At 35.0% G+C, this 22,119-nt stretch overlaps 32 non-coding genes across 32 annotated transcripts; all 32 read right to left on the bottom strand.

Annotated features, from left to right (window-relative positions):
* Window positions 1-159: 159 nt before the first annotated feature.
* On the bottom strand, window positions 160-367 carry LOC130431297 (small nucleolar RNA U3). The gene has a single exon (XR_008908211.1). It is a non-coding gene; the product is annotated as a small nucleolar RNA U3 (small nucleolar RNA).
* A 501-nt stretch (window positions 368-868) lies between these two features.
* LOC130430542 (small nucleolar RNA U3) lies at window positions 869-1,083 on the bottom strand. Its single transcript, XR_008907843.1, has one exon. It is a non-coding gene; the product is annotated as a small nucleolar RNA U3 (small nucleolar RNA).
* A 366-nt stretch (window positions 1,084-1,449) lies between these two features.
* Window positions 1,450-1,664, bottom strand: LOC130432144 (small nucleolar RNA U3). Its single transcript, XR_008908429.1, has one exon. It is a non-coding gene; the product is annotated as a small nucleolar RNA U3 (small nucleolar RNA).
* A 368-nt stretch (window positions 1,665-2,032) lies between these two features.
* On the bottom strand, window positions 2,033-2,246 carry LOC130431511 (small nucleolar RNA U3). Its single transcript, XR_008908272.1, has one exon. It is a non-coding gene; the product is annotated as a small nucleolar RNA U3 (small nucleolar RNA).
* A 501-nt stretch (window positions 2,247-2,747) lies between these two features.
* On the bottom strand, window positions 2,748-2,962 carry LOC130430538 (small nucleolar RNA U3). Its single transcript, XR_008907842.1, has one exon. It is a non-coding gene; the product is annotated as a small nucleolar RNA U3 (small nucleolar RNA).
* Window positions 2,963-3,464: 502 nt separating this feature from the next.
* On the bottom strand, window positions 3,465-3,679 carry LOC130430442 (small nucleolar RNA U3). The gene has a single exon (XR_008907802.1). It is a non-coding gene; the product is annotated as a small nucleolar RNA U3 (small nucleolar RNA).
* Window positions 3,680-4,047: 368 nt separating this feature from the next.
* On the bottom strand, window positions 4,048-4,262 carry LOC130430532 (small nucleolar RNA U3). Its single transcript, XR_008907840.1, has one exon. It is a non-coding gene; the product is annotated as a small nucleolar RNA U3 (small nucleolar RNA).
* A 367-nt stretch (window positions 4,263-4,629) lies between these two features.
* Window positions 4,630-4,844, bottom strand: LOC130430757 (small nucleolar RNA U3). The gene has a single exon (XR_008907911.1). It is a non-coding gene; the product is annotated as a small nucleolar RNA U3 (small nucleolar RNA).
* Window positions 4,845-5,345: 501 nt separating this feature from the next.
* Window positions 5,346-5,560, bottom strand: LOC130430529 (small nucleolar RNA U3). The gene has a single exon (XR_008907837.1). It is a non-coding gene; the product is annotated as a small nucleolar RNA U3 (small nucleolar RNA).
* A 502-nt stretch (window positions 5,561-6,062) lies between these two features.
* Window positions 6,063-6,277, bottom strand: LOC130430438 (small nucleolar RNA U3). The gene has a single exon (XR_008907792.1). It is a non-coding gene; the product is annotated as a small nucleolar RNA U3 (small nucleolar RNA).
* A 368-nt stretch (window positions 6,278-6,645) lies between these two features.
* Window positions 6,646-6,860, bottom strand: LOC130430524 (small nucleolar RNA U3). Its single transcript, XR_008907836.1, has one exon. It is a non-coding gene; the product is annotated as a small nucleolar RNA U3 (small nucleolar RNA).
* A 367-nt stretch (window positions 6,861-7,227) lies between these two features.
* On the bottom strand, window positions 7,228-7,443 carry LOC130431276 (small nucleolar RNA U3). The gene has a single exon (XR_008908204.1). It is a non-coding gene; the product is annotated as a small nucleolar RNA U3 (small nucleolar RNA).
* A 367-nt stretch (window positions 7,444-7,810) lies between these two features.
* Window positions 7,811-8,025, bottom strand: LOC130431572 (small nucleolar RNA U3). The gene has a single exon (XR_008908285.1). It is a non-coding gene; the product is annotated as a small nucleolar RNA U3 (small nucleolar RNA).
* A 501-nt stretch (window positions 8,026-8,526) lies between these two features.
* On the bottom strand, window positions 8,527-8,741 carry LOC130432068 (small nucleolar RNA U3). The gene has a single exon (XR_008908402.1). It is a non-coding gene; the product is annotated as a small nucleolar RNA U3 (small nucleolar RNA).
* Window positions 8,742-9,243: 502 nt separating this feature from the next.
* Window positions 9,244-9,458, bottom strand: LOC130430517 (small nucleolar RNA U3). Its single transcript, XR_008907834.1, has one exon. It is a non-coding gene; the product is annotated as a small nucleolar RNA U3 (small nucleolar RNA).
* A 502-nt stretch (window positions 9,459-9,960) lies between these two features.
* LOC130430423 (small nucleolar RNA U3) lies at window positions 9,961-10,175 on the bottom strand. The gene has a single exon (XR_008907787.1). It is a non-coding gene; the product is annotated as a small nucleolar RNA U3 (small nucleolar RNA).
* A 366-nt stretch (window positions 10,176-10,541) lies between these two features.
* LOC130430804 (small nucleolar RNA U3) lies at window positions 10,542-10,756 on the bottom strand. The gene has a single exon (XR_008907926.1). It is a non-coding gene; the product is annotated as a small nucleolar RNA U3 (small nucleolar RNA).
* Window positions 10,757-13,057: 2,301 nt separating this feature from the next.
* On the bottom strand, window positions 13,058-13,272 carry LOC130430731 (small nucleolar RNA U3). The gene has a single exon (XR_008907899.1). It is a non-coding gene; the product is annotated as a small nucleolar RNA U3 (small nucleolar RNA).
* Window positions 13,273-13,638: 366 nt separating this feature from the next.
* Window positions 13,639-13,853, bottom strand: LOC130430637 (small nucleolar RNA U3). Its single transcript, XR_008907876.1, has one exon. It is a non-coding gene; the product is annotated as a small nucleolar RNA U3 (small nucleolar RNA).
* Window positions 13,854-14,353: 500 nt separating this feature from the next.
* On the bottom strand, window positions 14,354-14,568 carry LOC130430776 (small nucleolar RNA U3). Its single transcript, XR_008907918.1, has one exon. It is a non-coding gene; the product is annotated as a small nucleolar RNA U3 (small nucleolar RNA).
* A 502-nt stretch (window positions 14,569-15,070) lies between these two features.
* On the bottom strand, window positions 15,071-15,285 carry LOC130432155 (small nucleolar RNA U3). Its single transcript, XR_008908431.1, has one exon. It is a non-coding gene; the product is annotated as a small nucleolar RNA U3 (small nucleolar RNA).
* Window positions 15,286-15,651: 366 nt separating this feature from the next.
* On the bottom strand, window positions 15,652-15,866 carry LOC130432138 (small nucleolar RNA U3). Its single transcript, XR_008908428.1, has one exon. It is a non-coding gene; the product is annotated as a small nucleolar RNA U3 (small nucleolar RNA).
* Window positions 15,867-16,368: 502 nt separating this feature from the next.
* LOC130431392 (small nucleolar RNA U3) lies at window positions 16,369-16,583 on the bottom strand. The gene has a single exon (XR_008908236.1). It is a non-coding gene; the product is annotated as a small nucleolar RNA U3 (small nucleolar RNA).
* Window positions 16,584-16,949: 366 nt separating this feature from the next.
* Window positions 16,950-17,163, bottom strand: LOC130432172 (small nucleolar RNA U3). Its single transcript, XR_008908435.1, has one exon. It is a non-coding gene; the product is annotated as a small nucleolar RNA U3 (small nucleolar RNA).
* A 366-nt stretch (window positions 17,164-17,529) lies between these two features.
* On the bottom strand, window positions 17,530-17,744 carry LOC130430613 (small nucleolar RNA U3). Its single transcript, XR_008907871.1, has one exon. It is a non-coding gene; the product is annotated as a small nucleolar RNA U3 (small nucleolar RNA).
* Window positions 17,745-18,244: 500 nt separating this feature from the next.
* LOC130431063 (small nucleolar RNA U3) lies at window positions 18,245-18,460 on the bottom strand. Its single transcript, XR_008908098.1, has one exon. It is a non-coding gene; the product is annotated as a small nucleolar RNA U3 (small nucleolar RNA).
* A 366-nt stretch (window positions 18,461-18,826) lies between these two features.
* Window positions 18,827-19,041, bottom strand: LOC130431136 (small nucleolar RNA U3). The gene has a single exon (XR_008908137.1). It is a non-coding gene; the product is annotated as a small nucleolar RNA U3 (small nucleolar RNA).
* Window positions 19,042-19,408: 367 nt separating this feature from the next.
* On the bottom strand, window positions 19,409-19,624 carry LOC130432120 (small nucleolar RNA U3). The gene has a single exon (XR_008908423.1). It is a non-coding gene; the product is annotated as a small nucleolar RNA U3 (small nucleolar RNA).
* Window positions 19,625-19,991: 367 nt separating this feature from the next.
* Window positions 19,992-20,206, bottom strand: LOC130430727 (small nucleolar RNA U3). The gene has a single exon (XR_008907892.1). It is a non-coding gene; the product is annotated as a small nucleolar RNA U3 (small nucleolar RNA).
* Window positions 20,207-20,573: 367 nt separating this feature from the next.
* LOC130432133 (small nucleolar RNA U3) lies at window positions 20,574-20,788 on the bottom strand. Its single transcript, XR_008908426.1, has one exon. It is a non-coding gene; the product is annotated as a small nucleolar RNA U3 (small nucleolar RNA).
* A 502-nt stretch (window positions 20,789-21,290) lies between these two features.
* LOC130431385 (small nucleolar RNA U3) lies at window positions 21,291-21,505 on the bottom strand. The gene has a single exon (XR_008908234.1). It is a non-coding gene; the product is annotated as a small nucleolar RNA U3 (small nucleolar RNA).
* Window positions 21,506-21,871: 366 nt separating this feature from the next.
* Window positions 21,872-22,085, bottom strand: LOC130432166 (small nucleolar RNA U3). Its single transcript, XR_008908433.1, has one exon. It is a non-coding gene; the product is annotated as a small nucleolar RNA U3 (small nucleolar RNA).
* Between the last annotated feature and the right edge of the window lie 34 nt (window positions 22,086-22,119).

Here is a 22,119-nt window from a genome sequence, read left to right as displayed (position 1 = left end):
TAAAAACAGTACCGACATATAAATGAAAACACAAGACAAAATTAAACAAAAATACTCAATTGACCAAAATGTGGAAAACCAGGCGTAACTTTCTAGGACTTGATTCAAGGTTGATTACCTAAATCTATTTCTTTTTTCAAGTACTCACAAAGACATAAAGCCACTTAGATCATGCTACTTTCCTCAATATCGCCAAAAGCAACAAAGAACATTCATCAACAGCACGTGAACCGAATCACTACTAAATGCCAGATTCACGCTCTAAAAGAAGCATCTAAGCTCATCATCGTGGTTTGGGAAACAAACACTTACGAAACACATTTCCAAGTAAAATAACTATAGAAATGATCCCTGAAAGTATAGTCCTAAATTTCTCGCCAAAACACCAGAGGAATTCTGATCTGAAGAGTATTTCCTCAGTAACGGTGTGGAGCGTTTTTGGAAGCTCAAACCTTCCCATTTGAGCCACATTTAAACGTATGGTCAAAACAACAGGCAGACATATCCTTTTGTGTATTCTTTTGCTTTTAAAAAAAAGGAGCAGAAACATGACAAATTCCTATAATTTCTGACTATAAAACAGTATCGACATATAAATGAAAACACAAGACAAAATTAAAAAAAAATACTCAATTGACAAAAATGTGGAAAACCAGGCGTATCTTTCTAGTATCTGAATGATACATGACCAATTCCTGCAATTTGTGACAAAAACAGAAACATCCTACAATTGAAAAACACCAGACAAAACTTAACAAGAATACTCAATTGATCAAAATGTGGAAAACCAGGCGTAACTTCCTAGGACTTGATTCAAGGTTAATTGCCTAAATCTATTTCTTTTTTCAAGTACTCACAAAGACATAAAGCCACTTAGATCATGCTACTTTCCTCAATATCACCAAAAGCAATAAAGAACATTCATCAACAGCACAAAGCATGTGAACCGAATCACTACTAAATGCCAGATTCACGCTCTAAAAGAAGCATCTAAGCTCATCATCGTGGTTTGGGAAACAAACACTTACGAAACACATTTCCAAGTAAAATAACTATAGAAATGATCCCTGAAAGTATAGTCCTAAATTTCTCACCAAAACACCAGAGGAAGTCTGATCTGAAGAGTATTTCCTCAGTAACGGTGTGGAGCGTTTTTGGAAGCTCAAACATTCCCATTTGAGCCACTTTTAAACGTATACGTCAAAACAACAGGCAGACATATCCTTTTGTGTATTCTTTTCCTTTAAAAAAGAGGAGCAGAAACATGAACAATTCTTGCAATTTCTGACTATAAAACAGTACCGACATATCAATGAAAACACAAGACAAAATTTAACTAAAATAATCAATTGACCAAAATGTGGAAAACCAGGCGTAACTTTCTAGGACTTGATTCAAGGTTGATAACCTAAATCTATTTCTCTTTCCAAGTACTCACAAAGACATAAAGCCACTTAGATCATGCTACTTTCCTCAATATCGCCAAAAGCAATAAAGAACATTCATCAACAGCACAAAGAATGTGAACCGAATCACTACTAAATGCCAGATTCACGCTCTAAAAGAAGCATCTAAGCTCATCATCGTGGTTTGGGAAACAAACACTTACGAAACACATTTCCAAGTAAAATAACTATAGAAATGATCCCTGAAAGTATAGTCCTAAATTTCTCGCCAAAACACCAGAGGAATTCTGATCTGAAGAGTATTTCCTCAGTAACGGTGTGGAGCGTTTTTGGAAGCTCAAACCTTCCCATTTGAGCCACTTTTAAACGTATACGTCAAAACAACATGCAGACATATCATTTTGTGTATTCTTTTAATTTAAAAAAGAGGAGCAGAAACATGACCAATTCCTGTAAGTTGTGACCATAAAAACAGTACCGACATAAAAAATGAAAACACAAGACAATATTAAAAAAAAATACTCAATTGACCAAAATGTGGAAAACCAGGCGTAACTTTCTAGGACTTGATTCAAGGTTGATTACCTAAATCTATTTCTTTTTTCAAGTACTCACAAAGACATAAAGCCACTTAGATCATGCTACTTTCCTCAATATCGCCAAAAGCAATAAAGAACATTCATCAACAGCACAAAGCATGTGAAGCAAATCACTACTAAATGCCAGATTCACGCTCTAAAAGAAGCATCAAGCTCATCATCGTGGTTTGGGAAACAAACACTTACGAAACACATTTCCAAGTAAATTAACTATAGAAATGATCCCTGAAAGTATAGTCCTAAATTTGCTGACAAAACACCAGAGGAAGTCTGATCTGAAGAGTATTTTCTCAGTAACGGTTTGGAGCGTTTTTGGCAGCTCAAACCTTCCCATTTGAGCCACTTTTAAACGTATACGTCAAAACAACAGGCAGACATATCCTTTTGTGTATTCTTTTGCTTTTAAAAAAAGGAGCAGAAACATGACCAATTCCTATAATTTCTGACTATAAAACAGTATCGACATATAAATGAAAACACAAGACAAAATTAAAAAAAAATACTCAATTGACCAAAATGTGGAAAACCAGGCGTATCTTTCTAGTATCTGAATGATACATGACCAATTCCTGCAATTTGTGACAAAAACAGAAACATCCTACAATTGAAAAACACCAGACAAAACTTAACAAGAATACTCAATTGATCAAAATGTGGAAAACCAGGCGTAACTTCCTAGGACTTGATTCAAGGTTAATTGCCTAAATCTATTTCTTTTTTCAAGTACTCACAAAGACATAAAGCCACTTAGATCATGCTACTTTCCTCAATATCACCAAAAGCAATAAAGAACATTCATCAACAGCACAAAGCATGTGAACCGAATCACTACTAAATGCCAGATTCACGCTCTAAAAGAAGCATCTAAGCTCATCATCGTGGTTTGGGAAACAAACACTTACGAAACACATTTCCAAGTAAAATAACTATAGAAATGATCCCTGAAAGTATAGTCCTAAATTTCTCACCAAAACACCAGAGGAAGTCTGATCTGAAGAGTATTTCCTCAGTAACGGATTGGAGCGTTTTTGGCAGCTCAAACCTTCCCGTTCGAGCCACATTTAAACGTATGGTCAAAAACAACAGGCAGACATATCCTTTTGTGTATTCTTTTGCTTTTAAAAAAAAGGAGCAGAAACATGACCAATTCCTATAATTTCTGACTATAAAACAGTATCGACATATAAATGAAAACACAAGACAAAATTAAAAAAAAATACTCAATTGACCAAAATGTGGAAAACCAGGCGTATCTTTCTAGTATCTGAATGATACATGACCAATTCCTGCAATTTGTGACAAAAACAGAAACATCCTACAATTGAAAAACACCAGACAAAACTTAACAAGAATACTCAATTGATCAAAATGTGGAAAACCAGGCGTAACTTCCTAGGACTTGATTCAAGGTTAATTGCCTAAATCTATTTCTTTTTTCAAGTACTCACAAAGACATAAAGCCACTTAGATCATGCTACTTTCCTCAATATCACCAAAAGCAATAAAGAACATTCATCAACAGCACAAAGCATGTGAACCGAATCACTACTAAATGCCAGATTCACGCTCTAAAAGAAGCATCGAAGCTCATCATCGTGGTTTGGGAAACAAACACTTACGAAACACATTTCCAAGTAAAATAACTATAGAAATGATCCCTGAAAGTATAGTCCTAGATTTCTCACCAAAACACCAGAGGAAGTCTGATCTGAAGAGTATTTTCTCAGTAACGGTTTGGAGCGTTTTTGGCAGCTCAAACCTTCCCGTTCGAGCCACATTTAAACGTATGGTCAAAAACAACAGGCAGACATATCCTTTTGTGTATTCTTTTGCTTTTAAAAAAAAGGAGCAGAAACATGACCAATTCCTATAATTTCTGACTATAAAACAATATCGACATATAATTGAAAAACACCAGACAAAACTTAACAAGAATACTCAATTGATCAAAATGTGGAGAACTAGGCGTAACTTTCTAAGATTTGATTCAAGGTTAATTGCCTAAATCTATTTCTTTTTTCAAGTACTCACAAAGACATAAAGCCACTTAGATCATGCTACTTTCCTCAATATCACCAAAAGCAATAAAGAACATTCATCAACAGCACAAAGCATGTGAACCGAATCACTACTAAATGCCAGATTCACGCTCTAAAAGAAGCATCTAAGCTCATCATCGTGGTTTGGGAAACAAACACTTACGAAACACATTTCCAAGTAAAATAACTATAGAAATGATCCCTGAAAGTATAGTCCTAAATTTCTCACCAACACACCAGAGGAAGTCTGATCTGAAGAGTATTTCCTCAGTAACGGTGTGGAGCGTTTTTGGAAGCTCAAACCTTCCCATTTGAGCCACTTTTAAACGTATACGTCAAAACAACAGGCAGACATATCCTTTTGTGTATTCTTTTGATTTAAAAAAGAGGAGCAGAAACATGACCAATTCCTGTAAGTTGTGACCATAAAAACAGTACCGACATATAAATGAAAACACAAGACAAAATTAAACAAAAATACTCAATTGACCAAAATGTGGAAAACCAGGCGTATCTTTCTAGGACTTGATTCAAGGTTGATTGCCTAAATCTATTTCTTTTTTCAAGTACTCACAAAGACATAAAGCCACTTAGATCATGCTACTTTCCTCAATATCACCAAAAGCAATAAAGAACATTCATCAACAGCACAAAGCATGTGAAGCAAATTACTACTAAATGCCAGATTCACGCTCTAAAAGAAGCATCTAAGCTCATCATCGTGGTTTGGGAAACAAACACTTACGAAACACATTTCCAAGTAAATTAACTATAGAAATGATCCCTGAAAGTATAGTCCTAAATTTGCTGACAAAACACCAGAGGAAGTCTGATCTGAAGAGTATTTTCTCAGTAACGGTTTGGAGCGTTTTTGGCAGCTCAAACCTTCCCATTTGAGCCACTTTTAAACGTATACGTCAAAACAACAGGCAGACATATCCTTTTGTGTATTCTTTTGCTTTTAAAAAAAGGAGCAGAAACATGACCAATTCCTATAATTTCTGACTATAAAACAGTATCGACATATAAATGAAAACACAAGACAAAATTAAAAAAAAATACTCAATTGACCAAAATGTGGAAAACCAGGCGTATCTTTCTAGTATCTGAATGATACATGACCAATTCCTGCAATTTGTGACAAAAACAGAAACATCCTACAATTGAAAAACACCAGACAAAACTTAACAAGAATACTCAATTGATCAAAATGTGGAAAACCAGGCGTAACTTCCTAGGACTTGATTCAAGGTTAATTGCCTAAATCTATTTCTTTTTTCAAGTACTCACAAAGACATAAAGCCACTTAGATCATGCTACTTTCCTCAATATCACCAAAAGCAATAAAGAACATTCATCAACAGCACAAAGCATGTGAACCGAATCACTACTAAATGCCAGATTCACGCTCTAAAAGAAGCATCTAAGCTCATCATCGTGGTTTGGGAAACAAACACTTACGAAACACATTTCCAAGTAAAATAACTATAGAAATGATCCCTGAAAGTATAGTCCTAAATTTCTCACCAAAACACCAGAGGAAGTCTGATCTGAAGAGTATTTCCTCAGTAACGGATTGGAGCGTTTTTGGCAGCTCAAACCTTCCCGTTCGAGCCACATTTAAACGTATGGTCAAAAACAACAGGCAGACATATCCTTTTGTGTATTCTTTTGCTTTTAAAAAAAAGGAGCAGAAACATGACCAATTCCTATAATTTCTGACTATAAAACAGTATCGACATATAAATGAAAACACAAGACAAAATTAAAAAAAAATACTCAATTGACCAAAATGTGGAAAACCAGGCGTATCTTTCTAGTATCTGAATGATACATGACCAATTCCTGCAATTTGTGACAAAAACAGAAACATCCTACAATTGAAAAACACCAGACAAAACTTAACAAGAATACTCAATTGATCAAAATGTGGAAAACCAGGCGTAACTTCCTAGGACTTGATTCAAGGTTAATTGCCTAAATCTATTTCTTTTTTCAAGTACTCACAAAGACATAAAGCCACTTAGATCATGCTACTTTCCTCAATATCACCAAAAGCAATAAAGAACATTCATCAACAGCACAAAGCATGTGAACCGAATCACTACTAAATGCCAGATTCACGCTCTAAAAGAAGCATCGAAGCTCATCATCGTGGTTTGGGAAACAAACACTTACGAAACACATTTCCAAGTAAAATAACTATAGAAATGATCCCTGAAAGTATAGTCCTAGATTTCTCACCAAAACACCAGAGGAAGTCTGATCTGAAGAGTATTTTCTCAGTAACGGTTTGGAGCGTTTTTGGCAGCTCAAACCTTCCCGTTCGAGCCACATTTAAACGTATGGTCAAAAACAACAGGCAGACATATCCTTTTGTGTATTCTTTTGCTTTTAAAAAAAAGGAGCAGAAACATGACCAATTCCTATAATTTCTGACTATAAAACAATATCGACATATAATTGAAAAACACCAGACAAAACTTAACAAGAATACTCAATTGATCAAAATGTGGAGAACTAGGCGTAACTTTCTAAGATTTGATTCAAGGTTAATTGCCTAAATCTATTTCTTTTTTCAAGTACTCACAAAGACATAAAGCCACTTAGATCATGCTACTTTCCTCAATATCACCAAAAGCAATAAAGAACATTCATCAACAGCACAAAGCATGTGAACCGAATCACTACTAAATGCCAGATTCACGCTCTAAAAGAAGCATCTAAGCTCATCATCGTGGTTTGGGAAACAAACACTTACGAAACACATTTCCAAGTAAAATAACTATAGAAATGATCCCTGAAAGTATAGTCCTAAATTTCTCACCAACACACCAGAGGAAGTCTGATCTGAAGAGTATTTCCTCAGTAACGGTGTGGAGCGTTTTTGGAAGCTCAAACCTTCCCATTTGAGCCACTTTTAAACGTATACGTCAAAACAACAGGCAGACATATCCTTTTGTGTATTCTTTTGATTTAAAAAAGAGGAGCAGAAACATGACCAATTCCTGTAAGTTGTGACCATAAAAACAGTACCGACATATAAATGAAAACACAAGACAAAATTAAACAAAAATACTCAATTGACCAAAATGTGGAAAACCAGGCGTATCTTTCTAGGACTTGATTCAAGGTTAATTACCTAAATCTATTTCTTTTTTCAAGTACTCACATAGACATAAAGCCACTTAGATCATGCTACTTTCCTCAATATCGCCAAAAGCAACAAAGAACATTCATCAACAGCACAAAGCAACTGAAACCGAATCACTACTAAATGCCAGTTTCACGCTCTAAAAGAAGCATCTAAGCTCATCATCGTGGTTTGGGAAACAAACACTTACGAAACACATTTCCAAGTAAAATAACTATAGAAATGATACCTGAAAGTATAGTCCTAAATTTCTCGCCAAAACACCAGAGGAATTCTCATCTGAAGAGTATTTCCTCAGTAACGGTGTGGAGCGTTTTTGGAAGCTCAAACCTTCCCATTTGAGCCACTTTTAAACGTATACGTCAAAACAACAGGCAGACATATCCTTTTGTGTATTCTTTTGATTTAAAAAAGAGGAGCAGAAACATGACCAATCACTGTAAGTTGTGACCATAAAAACAGTACCGACATATAAATGAAAACACAAGACAAAATTAAACAAAAATACTCAATTGACCAAAATGTGGAAAACCAGGCGTAACTTTCTAGGACTTGATTCAAGGTTGATTACCTAAATCTATTTCTTTTTTCAAGTACTCACAAAGATATAAAGCCACTTAGATCATGCTACTTTCCTCTATATCGCCAAAAACAATAAAGAACATTCATCAACAGCACAAAGCATGTGAACCGAATCACTACTAAATGCCAGATTCACGCTCTAAAAGAAGCATCTAATCTCATCATCGTGGTTTGGGAAACAAACACTTACGAAACACATTTCCAAGTAAAATAACTATAGAAATGATCCCTGGAAGTATAGTCCTAAATTTCTCACCAAAACACCAGAGGAAGTCTGATCTGAAGAGTATTTCCTCAGTAACGGTTTGGAGCGTTTTTGGCAGCTCAAACCTTCCCGTTCGAGCCACATTTAAACGTATGGTCAAAAACAACAGGCAGACATATCCTTTTGTGTATTCTTTTGCTTTTAAAAAAAAGGAGCAGAAACATGACCAATTCCTATAATTTCTGACTATAAAACAGTATCGACATATAAATGAAAACACAAGACAAAATTAAAAAAAATACTCAATTGACCAAAATGTGGAAAACCAGGCGTATCTTTCTAGTATCTGAATGATACATGACCAATTCCTGCAATTTGTGACAAAAACAGAAACATCCTACAATTGAAAAACACCAGACAAAACTTAACAAGAATACTCAATTGATCAAAATGTGGAAAACCAGGCGTAACTTCCTAGGACTTGATTCAAGGTTAATTGCCTAGATCTATTTCTTTTTTCAAGTACTCACAAAGACATAAAGCCACTTAGATCATGCTACTTTCCTCAATATCACCAAAAGCAATAAAGAACACTCATCAACAGCACAAAGCATGTGAAGCAAATCACTACTAAATGCCAGATTCACGCTCTAAAAGAAGCATCTAAGCTCATCATCGTGGTTTGGGAAACAAACACTTACGAAACACATTTCCAAGTAAATTAACTATAGAAATGATCCCTGAAAGTATAGTCCTAAATTTGCTGACAAAACACCAGAGGAAGTCTGATCTGAAGAGTATTTTCTCAGTAACGGTTTGGAGCGTTTTTGGCAGCTCAAACCTTCCCGTTCGAGCCACATTTAAACGTATGGTCAAAAACATCAGGCAGACATATCCTTTTGTGTATTCTTTTGCTTTTAAAAAAAAGGAGCAGAAACATGACCAATTCCTATAATTTCTGACTATAAAACAGTATCGACATATAAATGAAAACACAAGACAAAATTAAAAAAAAATACTCAATTGACCAAAATGTGGAAAACCAGGCGTATCTTTCTAGTATCTGAATGATACATGACCAATTCCTGCAATTTGTGACAAAAACAGAAACATCCTACAATTGAAAAACACCAGACAAAACTTAACAAGAATACTCAATTGATCAAAATGTGGAGAACTAGGCGTAACTTTCTAAGATTTGATTCAAGGTTAATTGCCTAAATCTATTTCTTTTTTCAAGTACTCACAAAGACATAAAGCCACTTAGATCATGCTACTTTCCTCAATATCACCAAAAGCAATAAAGAACATTCATCAACAGCACAAAGCATGTGAACCGAATCACTACTAAATGCCAGATTCACGCTCTAAAAGAAGCATCTAAGCTCATCATCGTGGTTTGGGAAACAAACACTTACGAAACACATTTCCAAGTAAAATAACTATAGAAATGATCCCTGAAAGTATAGTCCTAAATTTCTCACCAACACACCAGAGGAAGTCTGATCTGAAGAGTATTTCCTCAGTAACGGTGTGGAGCGTTTTTGGAAGCTCAAACCTTCCCATTTGAGCCACTTTTAAACGTATACGTCAAAACAACAGGCAGACATATCCTTTTGTGTATTCTTTTGATTTAAAAAAGAGGAGCAGAAACATGACCAATCACTGTAAGTTGTGACCATAAAAACAGTACCGACATATAAATGAAAACACAAGACAAAATTAAACAAAAATACTCAATTGACCAAAATGTGGAAAACCAGGCGTATCTTTCTAGTATCTGAATGATACATGACCAATTCCTGCAATTTGTGACAAAAACAGAAACATCCTACAATTGAAAAACACCAGACAAAACTTAACAAGAATACTCAATTGATCAAAATGTGGAAAACCAGGCGTAACTTTCTAGGATTTGATTCAAGGTTAATTGCCTAAATCTATTTCTTTTTTCAAGTACTCACAAAGACATGAAGCCACTTAGATCATGCTACTTTCCTCAATATCACCAAAAGCAATAAAGAACATTCATCAACAGCACAAAGCATGTGAACCGAATCACTACTAAGTGCCAGATTCACGCTCTAAAAGAAGCATCTAAGCTCATCATCGTGGTTTGGGAAACAAACACTCACGAAACACATTTCCAAGTAAAATAACTATAGAAATGATCCCTGAAAGTATAGTCCTAAATTTCTCACCAAAACACCAGAGGAAGTCTGATCTGAAGAGTATTTCCTCAGTAACGGTGTGGAGCGTTTTTGGAAGCTCAAACATTCCCATTTGAGCCACTTTTAAACGTATACGTCAAAACAACAGGCAGACATATCCTTTTGTGTATTCTTTTGCTTTAAAAAAGAGGAGCAGAAACATGACCAATTCTTGCAATTTCTGACTATAAAACAGTACCGACATATCAATGAAAACACAAGACAAAATTTAACTAAAATAATCAATTGACCAAAATGTGGAAAACCAGGCGTAACTTTCTAGGACTTGATTCAAGGTTGATTACCTAAATCTATTTCTCTTTTCAAGTACTCACAAAGACATAAAGCCACTTAGATCATGCTACTTTCCTCAATATCGCCAAAAGCAATAAAGAACATTCATCAACAGCACAAAGAATGTGAACCGAATCACTACTAAATGCCAGATTCACGCTCTAAAAGAAGCATCTAAGCTCATCATCATGGTTTGGGAAACAAACACTTACGAAACACATTTCCAAGTAAAATAACTATAGAAATGATCCCTGAAAGTATAGTCCTAAATTTCTCACCAAAACACCAGAGGAAGTCTGATTTGAAGAGTATTTCCTCAGTAACGGTTTGGAGTGTTTTTGGCAGCTCAAACCTTCCCGTTCGAGCCACATTTAAACGTACACTGTAAAAAATGTTCCGTAATTTTTACGGAAAAATACCGGCAGCTGTGGTTACCAGTAAAATTCCGTAAAAAATACAGGAAAAGAACGTAAACAGTCTTGCAGTTTAAAACTTCAGGGCACAAACTTCAAACTGTGAATGAACTTAATACATTTGAGCTTTTTATATTAACAACATTTCTTTATAGAAAATGAAAACTTGGTCCAAATGCATAAAAGTGATAACATTACATTTACTTTATTTGTAATTCATTATTAAAGTCACTTTTAAACAAAGCAACATGCAGCATGACTTCAGAATATCTTTGCCTGACCGTGAGTTGAACACAGACTCAACTCTTCAGCTTAGTGGTGACCCACAAAACATTTAATATCAGAAAAGAAAAGAGAAAATACAAATTCCGTATTTTTACGGAAAAATACCGGCAGCTGTGGTTACCAGCAAACTACCGTAAAATTACGGGAACATCCTGTTTTTATTCATCCAATCAATTCACAGTAGAAAACATGAGCCACACCCACTATTCATCTTGTAAATACGTCAGAATACTGAAGACGATCATCACTTCTGCTTCACAGGGACTGCAGCATAACAGCCATGATTTGATGCTTTATTGGTTTATTTAAAGTCACCGTTTTTGTGATCAGGGTTTGCTTTAGTTGGCCTCTTTCAGTCGTCATAAATAGGTTTACAGTTATCTTTGTGCTGCTATAACAGTGTTTTATATAAAACATAGTTTTGTAGCAAATCACATCAAATGAAAGTGTGATTAGGTATTTACTCTTTATCTGGGATGTTCTTTAATTATTTCACATTTCCTGCAATTGTCAATTTTAAAAGTATTTGAACAGTTAAAAAACTTGCATTTTGTCTTTGACTCACACATCAAGAAACAGAGTATGAATCTCAACAGTGGTGACTAACAAATGAAAAGCTTACAGCCGCAATGCATGCTGGGAGTCATTGATGAGTTTTGTGCTTTGATGATACCCAGAATGCATTGCGTTTATCTTTAGAGGTTTTTTCTGTTGTTACCATTGTTGAGACAAACTGTTATATTCTATATATCTGCTAGAACATTTATCATGTGTTAGATCTGCTGTTAAAGACATTCAGTATATTAATTAATTTCATTCAATATCATAAATGAGGACAACAAGTAACTTTAAAGCATTACCTAAACTCTTGAACATGTACTTACTCACCAACACAAATAATTGAATGCGTTGGCTTTATCTGAGCTTTCCACACACCTGAGTCAGTGTGTTTCAACTCATAGATGTCAACACTGGGAAAGACTTCTTCACATGGAAAGCAAATGTTCAAGACCACAACTAAAGCAAACACTCATCACCATAATGGTGACTCAACAAAACCATCAACATGTAAACTTGTGTTCATTTTCAATTAGAACTTTTGTAGACGTGCAACAGAAATAAAGTGACAGTGGTGTCTGTAAGTGAAGGTGATAAAAGTTTTTGTGAGTTGAAAAAAAACTCCTTGTGAAAACTTTGGAATTTCACTGTTCATTTCCCAGAGAATTTGACAGTGTTAGCCGTATTTTTATGGACGTTTTTTGACAACAGTTTTCTCTGTGAAAACTACAGAATTTCACTGTTAATTTCACAGCATTTTTTACAGGGTTTTTCCGTAAAAACAATGGAATTTTTGCTGTTAATTTTACAGACAATTTTACAGTGTTTTCCTGTATTTTTTACGGACACTTTCTGATAACAGGTTTTTTGTGTGAAAACAACAGGATTTTACCGTTAATTTCACAGGCAATTTTTACAGTGTATGGTCAAAAACAACAGGCAGACATATCCTTTTGTGTATTCTTTTGCTTTTAAAAAAAAGGAGCAGAAACATGACTAATTCCTATAATTTCTGACTATAAAACAGTATCGACATATAAATGAAAACACAAGACAAAATTAAAAAAAAATACTCAATTGACCAAAATGTGGAAAACCAGGCGTATCTTTCTAGTATCTGAATGATACATGACCAATTCCTGCAATTTGTGACAAAAACAGAAACATCCTACAATTGAAAAACACCAGACAAAACTTAACAAGAATACTCAATTGATCAAAATGTGGAAAACCAGGCGTAACTTCCTAGGACTTGATTCAAGGTTAATTGCCTAGATCTATTTGTTTTTTCAAGTACTCACAAAGACATAAAGCCACTTAGATCATGCTACTTTCCTCAATATCACCAAAAGCAATAAAGAACACTCATCAACAGCACAAAGCATGTGAACCGAATCACTACTAAATGCCAGATTCACGCTCTAAAAGAAGCATCTAAGCTCATCATCGTGGTTTGGGAAACAAACACTTACGAAACACATTTCCAAGTAAAATAACTATAGAAATGATCCCTGAAAGTATAGTCCTAAATTTCTCACCAAAACACCAGAGGAAGTCTGATCTGAAGAGTATTTCCTCAGTAACGGTGTGGAGCGTTTTTGGAAGCTCAAACCTTCCCATTTGAGCCACTTTTAAACCTATACGTCAAAACAACAGGCAGACATATCCTTTTGTGTATTCTTTTGCTTTAAAAAAGAGGAGCAGAAACATGACCAATTCTTGCAATTTCTGACTATAAAACAGTACCGACATATCAATGAAAACACAAGACAAAATTTAACTAAAATAATCAATTGACCAAAATGTGGAAAACCTGGCGTAACTTTCTAGGACTTTATTCAAGGTTGATTACCTAAATCTGTTTCTTTTTTCAAGTACTCACAAAGACATAAAGCCACTTAGATCATGCTACTTTCCTCAATATCGACAAAAGCAATAAAGAACATTCATCAACAGCACAAAGCATGTGAACCGAATCACTACTAAATGCCAGATTCACGCTCTAAAAGAAGCATCTAATCTCATCATCGTGGTTTGGGAAACAAACACTTACGAAACACATTTCCAAGTAAAATAACTATAGAAATGATCCCTGAAAGTATAGTCCTAAATTTCTCACCAAAACACCAGAAGAAGTCTGATCTGAAGAGTATTTCCTCAGTAACGTTTGGAGCGTTTTTGGCAGCTCAAACCTTCCCGTTCGAGCCACATTTAAACGTATGGTCAAAACAACAGGCAGACATATCCTTTTGTGTATTCTTTTGCTTTTAAAAAAAAGGAGCAGAAACATGACCAATTCCTATAATTTCTAACTATAAAACAGTATCGACATATAAATGAAAACACAAGACAAAATTAAAAAAAAATACTCAATTGACCAAAATGTGGAAAACCAGGCGTATCTTTCTATTATCTGAATGATACATGACCAATTCCTGCAATTTGTGACAAAAACAGAAACATCCTACAATTGAAAAACACCAGACAAAACTTAACAAGAATACTCAATTGATCAAAATGTGGAAAACCAGGCGTAACTTTCTAGGATTTGATTCAAGGTTAATTGCCTAAATCTATTTCTTTTTTCAAGTACTCACAAAGACATGAAGCCACTTAGATCATGCTACTTTCCTCAATATAACCAAAAGCAATAAAGAACATTCATCAACAGCACAAAGCATGTGAACCGAATCACTACTAAATGCCAGATTCACGCTCTAAAAGAAGCATCTAAGCTCATCATCGTGGTTTGGGAAACAAACACTTACGAAACACATTTCCAAGTAAAATAACTATAGAAATGATCCCTGAAAGTATAGTCCTAAATTTGCTGACAAAACACCAGAGGAAGTCTGATCTGAAGAGTATTTTCTCAGTAACGGTTTGGAGCGTTTTTGGCAGCTCAAACCTTCCCATTTGAGCCACTTTTAAACGTATACGTCAAAACAACAGGCAGACATATCCTTTTGTGTATTCTTTTGCTTTTAAAAAAAAGGAGCAGATACATGACCAATTCCTATAATTTCTGACTATAAAAAAGTATCGACATATAAATAAAAACACAAGACAAAATTAAAAAAAAATACTCAATTGACCAAAATGTGGAAAACCAGGCGTATCTTTCTAGTATCTGAATGATACATGACCAATTCCTGCAATTTGTGACAAAAACAGAAACATCCTACAATTGAAAAACACCAGACAAAACTTAACAAGAATACTCAATTGATCAAAATGTGGAAAACCAGGCGTAACTTTCTAGGATTTGATTCAAGGTTAATTGCCTAAATCTATTTCTTTTTTCAAGTACTCACAAAGACATGAAGCCACTTAGATCATGCTACTTTCCTCAATATCACCAAAAGCAATAAAGAACATTCATCAACAGCACAAAGCATGTGAACCGAATCACTACTAAGTGCCAGATTCACGCTCTAAAAGAAGCATCTAAGCTCATCATCGTGGTTTGGGAAACAAACACTTACGAAACACATTTCCAAGTAAAATAACTATAGAAATGATCCCTGAAAGTATAGTCCTAAATTTCTCACCAAAACACCAGAGGAAGTCTGATCTGAAGAGTATTTCCTCAGTAACGGTGTGGAGCGTTTTTGGAAGCTCAAACATTCCCATTTGAGCCACTTTTAAACGTATACGTCAAAACAACAGGCAGACATATCCTTTTGTGTATTCTTTTGCTTTAAAAAAGAGGAGCAGAAACATGACCAATTCTTGCAATTTCTGACTATAAAACAGTACCGACATATCAATGAAAACACAAGACAAAATTTAACTAAAATAATCAATTGACCAAAATGTGGAAAACCAGGCGTAACTTTCTAGGACTTGATTCAAGGTTGATTACCTAAATCTATTTCTCTTTTCAAGTACTCACAAAGACATAAAGCCACTTAGATCATGCTACTTTCCTCAATATCGCCAAAAGCAATAAAGAACATTCATCAACAGCACAAAGAATGTGAACCGAATCACTACTAAATGCCAGATTCACGCTCTAAAAGAAGCATCTAAGCTCATCATCGTGGTTTGGGAAACAAACACTTACGAAACACATTTCCAAGTAAAATAACTATAGAAATGATCCCTGAAAGTATAGTCCTAAATTTCTCACCAAAACACCAGAGGAAGTCTGATCTGAAGAGTATTTCCTCAGTAACGGTTTGGAGTGTTTTTGGCAGCTCAAACCTTCCCGTTCGAGCCACATTTAAACGTATGGTCAAAAACAACAGGCAGACATATCCTTTTGTGTATTCTTTTGCTTTTAAAAAAAAGGAGCAGAAACATGACCAATTCCTATAATTTCAGTCACTAAAACAGTATCGACATATAAATGAAAACACAAGACAAAATTTAAAAAAAATACTCAATTGACCAAAATGTGGAAAACCAGGCGTATCTTTCTAGTATCTGAATGATACATGACCAATTCCTGCAATTTGTGACAAAAACAGAAAAATCCTACAATTGAAAAACACCAGACAAAACTTAACAAGAATACTCAATTGATCAAAATGTGGAAAACTAGGCGTAACTTTCTAGGATTTGATTCAAGGTTAATTGCCTAAATCTATTTCTTTTTTCAAGTAATCACAAAGACATAAAGCCACTTAGATCATGCTACTTTCTTCAACATCGGCAAAAGCAATAAAGAACATTCATCAACAGCACAAAGCATGTGAACCGAATCACTACTAAATGCCAGATTCACGCTCTAAAAGAAGCATCTAAGCTCATCATCGTGGTTTGGGAAACAAACACTTACGAAACACATTTCCAAGTAAAATAACTATAGAAATGATCCCTGAAACTATAGTCCTAAATTTCTCACCAAAACACCAGAGGAAGTCTGATCTGAAGAGTATTTCCTCAGTAACGGTGTGGAGCGTTTTTGGAAGCTCAAACCTTCCCATTTGAGCCACTTTTAAACGTATGGTCAAAACAACAGGCAGACATATCCTTTTGTGTATTCTTTTGCTTTTAAAAAAAAGGAGCAGAAACCTGACCAATTCTTGCAATTTCTGACTATAAAACAGTACCGACATATAAATGAAAACACAAGACAAAATTAAACAAAAATACTCAATTGACCAAAATGTGGAAAACCAGGCGTATCTTTCTAGGACTTGATTCAAGGTTAATTACCTAAATCTATTTCTTTTTTCAAGTACTCACAAAGACATGAAGCCACTTAGATCATGCTACTTTCCTCAATATCGCCAAAAGCAATAAAGAACATTCATCAACAGCACAAAGCATGTGAACCGAATCACTACTAAATGCCAGATTCACGCTCTAAAAGAAGCATCTAAACTCATCATCGTGGTTTGGGAAACAAACACTTACGAAACACATTTCCAATTAAATTACTATAGAAATGATCCCTGAAAGTATAGTCCTAAATTTCTCACCAAAACACCAGAGGAAGTCTGATCTGAAGAGTATTTCCTCAGTAACGGTGTGGAGCGTTTTTGGAAGCTCAAACCTTCCCATTTGAGCCACTTTTAAACGTATACGTCAAAACAACAGGCAGACATATCCTTTTGTGTATTCTTTTGCTTTAAAAAAGAGGAGCAGAAACATGACCAATTCTTGCAATTTCTGACTATAAAACAGTACCGACATATCAATGAAAACACAAGACAAAATTTAACTAAAATAATCAATTGACCAAAATGTGGAAAACCAGGCGCAACTTTCTAGGACTTGATTCAAGGTTGATTACCTAAATCTATTTCTTTTTTCAAGTACTCACAAAGACATAAAGCCACTTAGATCATGCTACTTTCCTCAATATCGCCAAAAGCAATAAAGAACATTCATCAACAGCACAAAGCATGTGAACTGAATCTCTACTAAATGCCAGATTCACGCTCTAAAAGAAGCATCTAAGCTCATCATCGTGGTTTGGGAAACAAACACTTACGAAACACATTTCCAAGTAAAATAACTATAGAAATGATCCCTGAAAGTATAGTCCTAAATTTCTCACCAAAACACCAGAGGAAGTCTGATCTGAAGAGTATTTCCTCAGTATCGGTTTGGAGCGTTTTTGGCAGCTCAAACCTTCCCGTTCGAGCCACATTTAAACGTATGGTCAAAACAACAGGCAGACATATCCTTTTGTGTATTCTTTTGCTATTAAAAAAAAGGAGCAGAAACATGACCAATTCCTGCAATTTCTGACTATAAAACAGTAGCGACATATAAATGAAAACACAAGACAAAATTAACAAAAATACTCAATTGACCAAAATGTGGAAAACCAGGCGTATCTTTCTAGTATCTGAATGATACATGACCAATTCCTGCAATTTGTGACAAAAACAAAAACATCCTACAATTGAAAAACACCAGACAAAACTTATCAAGAAAACTCAATTGATCAAAATGTGGAAAATCAGGCGTAACTTTCTAGGACTTGATTCAAGGTTAATTGCCTAAATCTATTTCTTTTTTCAAGTACTCACATAGACATGAAGCCACTTAGATCATGCTACTTTCCTCAATATCGCCAAAAGCAATAAAGAACATTCATCAACTGCACAAAGCATGTGAAATTGAATCACTACTTCATGCCAGATTCTCGCTATAAAAGAAGCATCTAAGCTCATCATCGTGGTTTGGGAAACACACACTTACGAAACACATTTCCAGGTAAAATAACTATAGAAATGATCCCTGAAAGTATAGTCCTAAATTTGCTGACAAAACACCAGAGGTAGTCTGATCTGAAGAGTGTTTCCTCAGTAACGGTTTAGAGCGTTTTTGGAAGCTCAAACCTTCCCATTTGAGCCACTTTTAAATTATACGTCAAAACAACAGGCAGACATATCCTTTTGTGTATTCTTTTGCCATAAAATAGAGGAGCAGAAACATGACCAATTCCTGTAAGTTGTGACCATAAAAACAGTACCGACATATAAATGAAAACACAAGACAAAATTAAACAAAAATACTCAATTGACCAAAATGTGGAAAACCAGGCGTAACTTTCTAGGACTTGATTCAAGGTTAATTGCCTAAATCTATTTCTTTTTTCAAGTACTCACAAAGACATAAAGCCACTTAGATCATGCTACTTTCCTCAATATCGCCAAAAGCAATAAAGAACATTCATCAACAGCACAAAGCATGTGAACCGAATCACTACTAAATGACAGATTCACGCTCTAAAAGAAGCATCTAAGCTCATCATCGTGGTTTGGGAAACAAACACTTACAAAACACATTTCCAAGTAAAATAACTATAGAAATGATCCCTGAAAGTATAGTCCTAAATTTCTCGCCAAAACACCAGAGGAATTCTGATCTGAAGAGTATTTCCTCAGTAACGGTGTGGAGCGTTTTTTTGAAGCTCAAACCTTCCCGATGGAGCCACTTTTAAACGTATACGTCAAAACAACAGGCAGACATATCCTTTTGTGTATTCTTTTGCTTTTAAAAAAAGGAGCAGAAACAAGACCAATTCCTGCAATTTCTGACTATAAAACAGTATCGACATATAAATGAAAACACAAGACAAAATTAAACAAAAATACTCAATTGACCAAAATGTGGAAAACCAAGCGTATCTTTCTAGGACTTGATTCAAGGTTAATTACCTAAATCTATTTCTTTTTTCAAGTACTCACATAGACATAAAGCCACTTAGATCATGCTACTTTCCTCAATATCGCCAAAAGCAACAAAGAACATTCATCAACAGCACAAAGCATGTGAAACCGAATCACTACTAAATGCCAGTTTCACGCTCTAAAAGAAGCATCTAAGCTCATCATCGTGGTTTGGGAAACAAACACTTACGAAACACATTTCCAAGTAAAATAACTATAGAAATGATCCCTGAAAGTATAGTCCTAAATTTCTCGCCAAAACACCAGAGGAATTCTCATCTGAAGAGTATTTCCTCAGTAACGGTGTGGAGCGTTTTTGGAAGCTCAAACCTTCCCATTTGAGCCACTTTTAAACGTATACATAAAAACAACAGGCAGACATATCCTTTTGTGTATTCTTTTGATTTAAAAAAGAGGAGCAGAAACATGACCAATTCCTGTAAGTTGTGACCATAAAAACAGTACCGACATATAAATGAAAACACAAGACAAAATTAAACAAAAATACTCAATTGACCAAAATGTGGAAAACCAGGCGTAACTTTCTAGGACTTGATTCAAGGTTAATTGCCTAAATCTATTTCTTTTTTCAAGTACTCACAAAGACATAAAGCCACTTAGATCATGCTACTTTCCTCAATATCACCAAAAGCAATAAAGAACACTCATCAACAGCACAAAGCATGTGAACCGAATCACTACTAAATGCCAGATTCACGCTCTAAAAGAAGCATCTAAGCTCATCATCGTGGTTTGGGAAACAAACACTTACGAAACACATTTCCAAGTAAAATAACTATAGAAATGATCCCTGAAAGTATAGTCCTAAATTTGCTGACAAAACACCAGAGGAAGTCTGATCTGAAGAGTATTTTCTCAGTAACGGTTTGGAGCGTTTTTGGCAGCTCAAACCTTCCCATTTGAGCCACTTTTAAACGTATACGTCAAAACAACAGGCAGACATATCCTTTTGTGTATTCTTTTGCTTTTAAAAAAAAGGAGCAGATACATGACCAATTCCTATAATTTCTGACTATAAAACAGTATCGACATATAAATGAAAACACAAGACAAAATTAAAAAAAAATACTCAATTGACCAAAATGTGGAAAACCAGGCGTAACTTTCTAGGACTTGATTCAAGGTTGATTACCTAAATCTATTTCTCTTTTCAAGTACTCACAAAGACATAAAGCCACTTAGATCATGCTACTTTCCTCAATATCGCCAAAAGCAATAAAGAACATTCATCAACAGCACAAAGAATGTGAACCGAATCACTACTAAATGCCAGATTCACGCTCTAAAAGAAGCATCTAAGCTCATCATCGTGGTTTGGGAAACAAACACTTACGAAACACATTTCCAAGTAAAATAACTATAGAAATGATCCCTGAAAGTATAGTCCTAAATTTCTCACCAAAACACCAGAGGAAGTCTGATCTGAAGAGTATTTCCTCAGTAACGGTTTGGAGAGTTTTTGGCAGCTCAAACCTTCCCGTTCGAGCCACATTTAAACGTATGGTCAAAAACAACAGGCAGACATATCCTTTTGTGTATTCTTTTGCTTTTAAAAAAAAGGAGCAGAAACATGACCAATTCCTATAATTTCAGTCACTAAAACAGTATCGACATATAAATGAAAACACAAGACAAAATTTAAAAAAAATACTCAATTGACCAAAATGTGGAAAACCAGGCGTATCTTTCTAGTATCTGAATGATACATGACCAATTCCTGCAATTTGTGACAAAAACAGAAAAATCCTACAATTGAAAAACACCAGACAAAACTTAACAAGAATACTCAATTGATCAAAATGTGGAAAACTAGGCGTAACTTTCTAGGATTTGATTCAAGGTTAATTGCCTAAATCTATTTCTTTTTTCAAGTAATCACAAAGACATAAAGCCACTTAGATCATGCTACTTTCTTCAACATCGGCAAAAGCAATAAAGAACATTCATCAACAGCACAAAGCATGTGAACCGAATCACTACTAAATGCCAGATTCACGCTCTAAAAGAAGCATCTAAGCTCATCATCGTGGTTTGGGAAACAAACACTTACGAAACACATTTCCAAGTAAAATAACTATAGAAATGATCCCTGAAACTATAGTCCTAAATTTCTCACCAAAACACCAGAGGAAGTCTGATCTGAAGAGTATTTCCTCAGTAACGGTGTGGAGCGTTTTTGGAAGCTCAAACCTTCCCATTTGAGCCACTTTTAAACGTATGGTCAAAACAACAGGCAGACATATCCTTTTGTGTATTCTTTTGCTTTTAAAAAAAAGGAGCAGAAACCTGACCAATTCTTGCAATTTCTGACTATAAAACAGTACCGACATATAAATGAAAACACAAGACAAAATTAAACAAAAATACTCAATTGACCAAAATGTGGAAAACCAGGCGTATCTTTCTAGGACTTGATTCAAGGTTAATTACCTAAATCTATTTCTTTTTTCAAGTACTCACAAAGACATGAAGCCACTTAGATCATGCTACTTTCCTCAATATCGCCAAAAGCAATAAAGAACATTCATCAACAGCACAAAGCATGTGAACCGAATCACTACTAAATGCCAGATTCACGCTCTAAAAGAAGCATCTAAACTCATCATCGTGGTTTGGGAAACAAACACTTACGAAACACATTTCCAATTAAATTACTATAGAAATGATCCCTGAAAGTATAGTCCTAAATTTCTCACCAAAACACCAGAGGAAGTCTGAT

Source organism: Triplophysa dalaica, chromosome 1 (genome assembly GCF_015846415.1).
Source record: "Triplophysa dalaica isolate WHDGS20190420 chromosome 1, ASM1584641v1, whole genome shotgun sequence".
In the NCBI taxonomy this organism is placed as follows: Eukaryota; Metazoa; Chordata; class Actinopteri; order Cypriniformes; family Nemacheilidae; genus Triplophysa; species Triplophysa dalaica.
The sequence above is the reverse complement of the archived record's forward strand: the minus strand, read 5'-3'. Positions and strand labels throughout refer to the sequence as shown.